The 6,000-nt window shown below is 40.9% G+C and overlaps 1 protein-coding gene across 1 annotated transcript in view; it reads right to left on the reverse strand.

Moving 5' to 3' along the window:
* LOC129765467 (neurocalcin homolog) overlaps positions 1-2,001 on the reverse strand; it is a 433,786-nt gene extending 431,785 nt beyond the window's left edge. The window contains exon 1 of the mRNA XM_055765827.1: positions 1,326-2,001. The gene's annotated coding sequence lies outside the window, so the exon portion shown is untranslated. The remainder of the gene's footprint in view (positions 1-1,325) is intronic.
* Between the last annotated feature and the right edge of the window lie 3,999 nt (positions 2,002-6,000).

A 6,000-nucleotide genomic window follows, 5' to 3' on the forward strand; every position in this document is an offset into this window, starting at 1 on the left:
GTTTAGAACCACCTTTCTCCTTTTTTTGTTTGCTATTAGAAAAAGATTTTTATTGACAGAAGCAGTGTCTTAGAATATCAACAAATATTCACGATGACTTTTTTGTTTAGCTTGAAACACACTGCCCTCATTATATTGATGACAATAACAAACGAGTTCATTTTGGTCATATCGCTGTTGCATGAGCAAATTTGCTATAATGAATGAATGTGACATTGTTCATAACTTCGCTGTTATTTATACTTTGTATATCAAAAGCAACAAATTGATATTCATCACATCCGAAACGATATTTGTTCTGGCAGTGAATTTAAGTTCAAAATAAATTTTATTTGGCGAGACGGTAGCAACGCGGCATATGCAGAATGGATACAACGAATGGTTTTAGCTACCGTCAAGTCATTTGCGACATCGGGAATTTCATAAGGTATTCCCGATTACGGCATCCGGCAACTGCAAAACCCAACCGCACACAGCAGCCTCAGGTTAGAAGTTAACAACAGCTGATATTCATTTGGCTGAAATGAAATTCAGTTCTGACGTTTCCGATAATCAAGATGAAAATGACACTGGGTGGAAAAAATAAACATCAAAACATATTGAAGGACAAAAGTTCATTTGCTCATATTCAATGGTTGCCTGGATCTGTCATTTTAATTTTCGTTTGGAATATATAGGTTTTCGATGCAACCTAGCCCGAAAATCTGTGCATTTGATTTTAGCGAAGATGATTTTTTCCAACACTGGACAGAAGAGTCATTATATTCACATAGTTTTGCTTTTAGATGCAAGGCAGTGTATATTGTTACATTTTCATCAAATATTCAATCTACCAATCACAGATTTGCAACGTTGGTAAACGAAAAGTTCTGATGAAAACAACATAAACAATACTACATTCTGAATCTCACTATGAATTGTAGTGCCATGTGAGTTTAGAACCAAAACAAATCGAATCTGCACCGAATCCAACCATCTGGCAACACTGAACGCCGGACCGCTATCAGCTCTGCTGCTACAGCCGCAGCAGGACACAGTCAATCTCTGGCAGCAGCTCGGTGTCATTCTCTCTCGCTCGCTCTTTTCTTGCTTATTTTTTTTTCCACTTTTTCACATGAACATATATTTTGGGGACCCTCTGAAACTGCGACATCCCCGTGAAGTTTTTCGCTTCTCTATCTCTCCCGCTTCCACTCTTGCTGTCAACTGCTCCTTTTGGAACACAGCTATTAGAAGTCACCCTTGACCCAGCCAATAGCCCTCCTGGCGGACCAAATCCGATCCGGTTATCTTGAATCCAGCTGCTTCCACCCGTCGATTCTCACCCAGCCGATCGAAAAACACTACGAATGCTCGGAAAATAATCCTGTTGGAACTCGTTCGTTTTTCTTCTGTTTCACCTTCACTTAACACTATCCAATTCAGTATTGCCCCCAGCGGTGGCGATACAAAACAGCACTCTCGCAAACGAATCCGATGGGAATCGTGTGAGGATTGGATTCGCGAATTTTTCTCCCCGACCAATTCTGGCGTTTCGCTCGGTTCTAACTGGTTCACTCGGCTAGCACATTCACACGGTTCACAATTTTATAGCATTTTCCGATTAGGATTTTTCACATTAACGCGGGAGGCAAGGATCGCGAATCACACAAGCACTGCTGCTGCTGCTGCGAATGGACGGGGGGATTCGACAATCGGGGAAGTGTGAGTTTTTGCTACTTTCCGCAAGTACACAGCACCGAACACATTTACGCACACGGGAGGACTCCACCGAGGACTGTGACTTGTGAACCGATAAAAGCGAAATGTTCTACACGCCGAAACGCACGGGAGGCCACTTTCTTATTAGAATGCGGACTTCTCGCATATACACACGGGGGACAATTTGTAGGCGCAGAGAAGAAAAATCAGAGCACTGCCAAAGAACGCACCGCTTAATGCTGGCTGTGTGTGGAAAAACGCGACGACGACAACGAGCTGCTAAAAAGTTATTTTCCTTCTTTTTGCCTTTTTTCGGTCTCGCCTTCGATCCATCCATATGCCATCCCCTTCGTTCTAGTTGGAAATTACGTTGCCATTCGCCGTGTGTTTTCCTCCTACACCATCAAAATGCGGGGGGACGAATATTGTTATATCGCTGTCCCACTCCCACTCACCCCAGTGAAATGTCAAACAGATTTGTACGGTCGTCAAAAACCAAACACTCGGTTCCAATTGGAATGTTAGTTGACTTCACGTTTAGAAGGGTGACCAGATCCTCCGGAGGGGTAGGTATGTGAAAAATATCGCTTCCCAATGGAGGCGATTTTCGTTTTCCCAATAAATTCAGACTACAAATATCTGATATGTTATCGTGTAAATCAGTACACCTTCTAGAATCTACGGATTTTCGTTGATTTTTTTTATTTTATTTTTTTTCCCAAAATATATTTTTTATTAAGGTACATGTGGCGTTAGCCTGACGGGGCCGGGAGTCCAATATTTTGACAATTTTTGTCTTACAACTATGTTAGTAATATGTAACCGATTACTCGCGGTTGGCTCGAGGTTAGTATTACAAGTGTTCTCATAATTGGTATGTTGCAGTCTTCGATGCTCTATACGTGTGCCCGACACGGGCTACTTCCTATTGGGATGCAGCTGCCCATTAATCAGAAATGCTCCCTAGTCTGTACCCCATATCTAGCGTGGTGCGTCTTCTCGACTCGAGGAATCCAGGATAGAATGGTCACTAGCCGGCGCAATCATCAGTTCGTGTAGAGTTGTCATGAGCGGTACAACCTTTGGCTCTTGTTGAATGATCAGTGGACTGCACAACCTTTGGCCCGTGCATCTGTAAAGAGTGTGTGTATGTATTGCCGCGACTAAGTAAAAGTTTATCGATCGGATAGGAGGGATATGAAACGGGGACACAACGAAGGAAACATCATTAAACGTTGACATCGGCGTTTCTGAGGAACAGGTATAGATGAAGCAGAAGATCAGGATCCCGGCTACCTAAGATATCCCGGACGGGGATATCCGATTGTCTGCCTTTTGCTCTCAGTGCTCTAGAGAGCTGAGAGCGAGCAGCATGGAACCGGATACACGACCAGACAATATGCTCGATGTCGTGGTAGCCATCGCCACAATCACAAAGATTGTTTGCTGCGAGCCCAATGCGATAGAGATGCGCGTTTAGGTTGTAGTGATTGGACATAAGCCGAGATATCACGCGAATGAAATCATGACCTACATTCAATCCCTTGAACCATGCACTCGTCGAGACCTTAGGGATAATCGTGTGTAACCAACGACCGAACTCATCTTCACTCCACATGCGCTGCCAACTAACGAGTGTGTCCTGACGAGGAATGTGAAAAAATTCATTATAGGCAATTTGCCTTTCAAAAAGTGTGCCTTTTTGAAAGGCAAATTGCCTTTCATGCCTTTCAATTTTGTTTTATTGTTTGCAATACATCGAGTGAAAAGGCTTTACTTTTTACCATACACTGTTTGTCCGGAAGTCAAATATTTGACACTTTTTGACAGATAAAAATTGGTTTGAAATATGTACAAACACTATTTTGTTTGCCACTCCTATCAACAGCGAAAAATAACATCGCAAATGGAAAAAAATCGACTGAAATATTAAAGGTAACCTAATCATTTACCGGCAGGTTCGAAGAACAGACCGAAAAAATACGTTAGGCAACTGAATATTTGCTTGTGGTGTTTTTTTGTCGAATATATTGGATCAGTACACGTTGATCTGATTTTATCTATCAAAAATAGTCAAATATTTGGCTTCGGTCAAACAGTATATGAATATTCCTAGGACTACGTTTGAATGAAAGGTTTAGGATTTTGATTTTAATTAAGACCACGCTTAACATGAGTGTATGGGGTTCGAAAGGATTGTGAACGTTTATAAGATTGTTTGGTAATTTGATTTTTCATTTTTCATGTTTCTACACTCTCCGGAAAAAAATTGTATATACAGTAAGTTACATCTTATTCGACATGCCGAGGCACCACTCAGCGTCCCATTGGAGGCAATTTTTACCTAAAACAAGACCAGACAATGGGGAGTCAATTTCGGACCAGCTGCTGATTGGTCAATTTTAAAGGGTTGCCAATAATTTTGACGTAGGATTACGTCTTTCGGGAACATATTGAAACAAATTGAAAAACGAATATCGATCGCATCGTGAAAAATGTCCAATTTCAAACGCTTATTGCTCAGTCATTTCATGACGGATTGATGAGATTTTTACATCAAAACATTGCGGCACTCTATAACAAATTTTCACCTTGAATAAAATAATATATATCATGTAATTAACTATCGAATAATTGAAAAATCTCAACCCCTATCCAAACGGTATTGATTGGTCGAAATTGACGTCATTTCTTTTTCGACTACTTTGCTTCTTTCGGTCCCCGATAAGTCAAATATTTGCATGTCGAGCGAGTGGGGGCGCCTATTTCTCACATACCAACTGATATAAAAGGACGGTAGCATTTTTCGATTTCTCCGCATTCTTTGCGTGGACACCGACTGGGCAACATCGTTGCTGGACGAGCTGGACGGCGAGGGATCGAGTGCCTTTCTCAAGGCAAGAGGGTGGAGGTGGTAGCGCTGGAGTAGAGTAGAGTAGAGTTTTCAAAGGGCCTTTCTCAAGGCTAGAGACAAATGAACTGAAAAAGTTTAAAGTCTCTATAATACAATACCTTCCTTCCTTCCTTCGATTTCTCATTCTCGTTCAACGCTCAGATCGGCAAACATCTGGGCTTCTAGTGTGCAGTGTTCTACAAATCAACCAACACCATACGGTGCGGCAAAGGAGAGGAAGCCATCGGCAACCAACGATGGATGCGGTGTGGCAAAGGAAGCAAAGGAGAGGAAGCAGCGATGTGCATCGAATTAAATCTAGTGTGCATTGCTGGTGCGCTCCTCTTCACATCGACAATTGGAGGCGGCAAAGGAGGCAGTGGAGGCAGAGGAGCGAAGTGCATCGCATCGTATCACACCCGCTATCCGTCGTTTAGCTCGTTGTGGTGGTGCCAATCAAACCCTCGCAAACCGACGCACAGAAGCCGATGACGTAAAAGTCAAGGAAAGCAGATGCGAATCCATAAAGCTACCGCTGGCAAAACTAAACTGCTACATCCGACTGAAACGCAGCAGATTCCGTACAACCTATATAACCATTCCAGTCCTTCTCAGGACTATCAATTTGTTTTGAAACAAAAGGGTTTATTTTACTGTTTTCCACTTACCACAAAAACTATATAAAACTATGATCAAAAATACTGTTTATTTTTACATTTTCTACTGACAACTAACAGGGAACCGTCAGCATTTTGACGCCAGTGTGCCGCAAAAATGTTAGGATTACGTACGATTACGTCTTTCGGGAACATATTGGGGTACAAATTAATCGAAAATCGAGCGCATCGTGAAAATTGTCCAATTTCAAACGCTTATTGCTCAGTCATTTCATGATGGATTGATGAAATTTTTGCGTCAATCGATTTCGGCATTCCATAACATTTTTAATTGTTTTAATATAAAATGTTTAAATTAAATTTAAACATTTTATATTGAATAAAATAATATATGTCATGAAATTAACTATCGAACAATTGAAAATTCTCAACCCCTATACTAACGGACATACCCACTTCTGATTGGTCGAAATTGAAGACACATGCGGCAGTTCTCTAACAGAGACATCAAAACCAAGCTGACCGGTAGAAATCGGCATTGGAAATATATGCAAGTCGAGGGCATTTTTATATTGCAAGTAAGGTGAGTGATACGATTAGTTCTAGCAAATAAAATTTCAATTTGCAACTTTAATGTTGGTTGCTTCGTAAATTTTCATGATCGTGTATAGTGAGAAATTTAGCACAAGTGCAAGTGTAAAATTATATATGTTATCAGTTGTGTTAAAAATAAAATGATATATGAAACGATTTATTTCAATTTTCATAAATAAAAATCAAGGAGAGTTC

Source organism: Toxorhynchites rutilus, chromosome 2 (genome assembly GCF_029784135.1).
Source record: "Toxorhynchites rutilus septentrionalis strain SRP chromosome 2, ASM2978413v1, whole genome shotgun sequence".
Taxonomy (NCBI): Eukaryota; Metazoa; Arthropoda; class Insecta; order Diptera; family Culicidae; genus Toxorhynchites; species Toxorhynchites rutilus.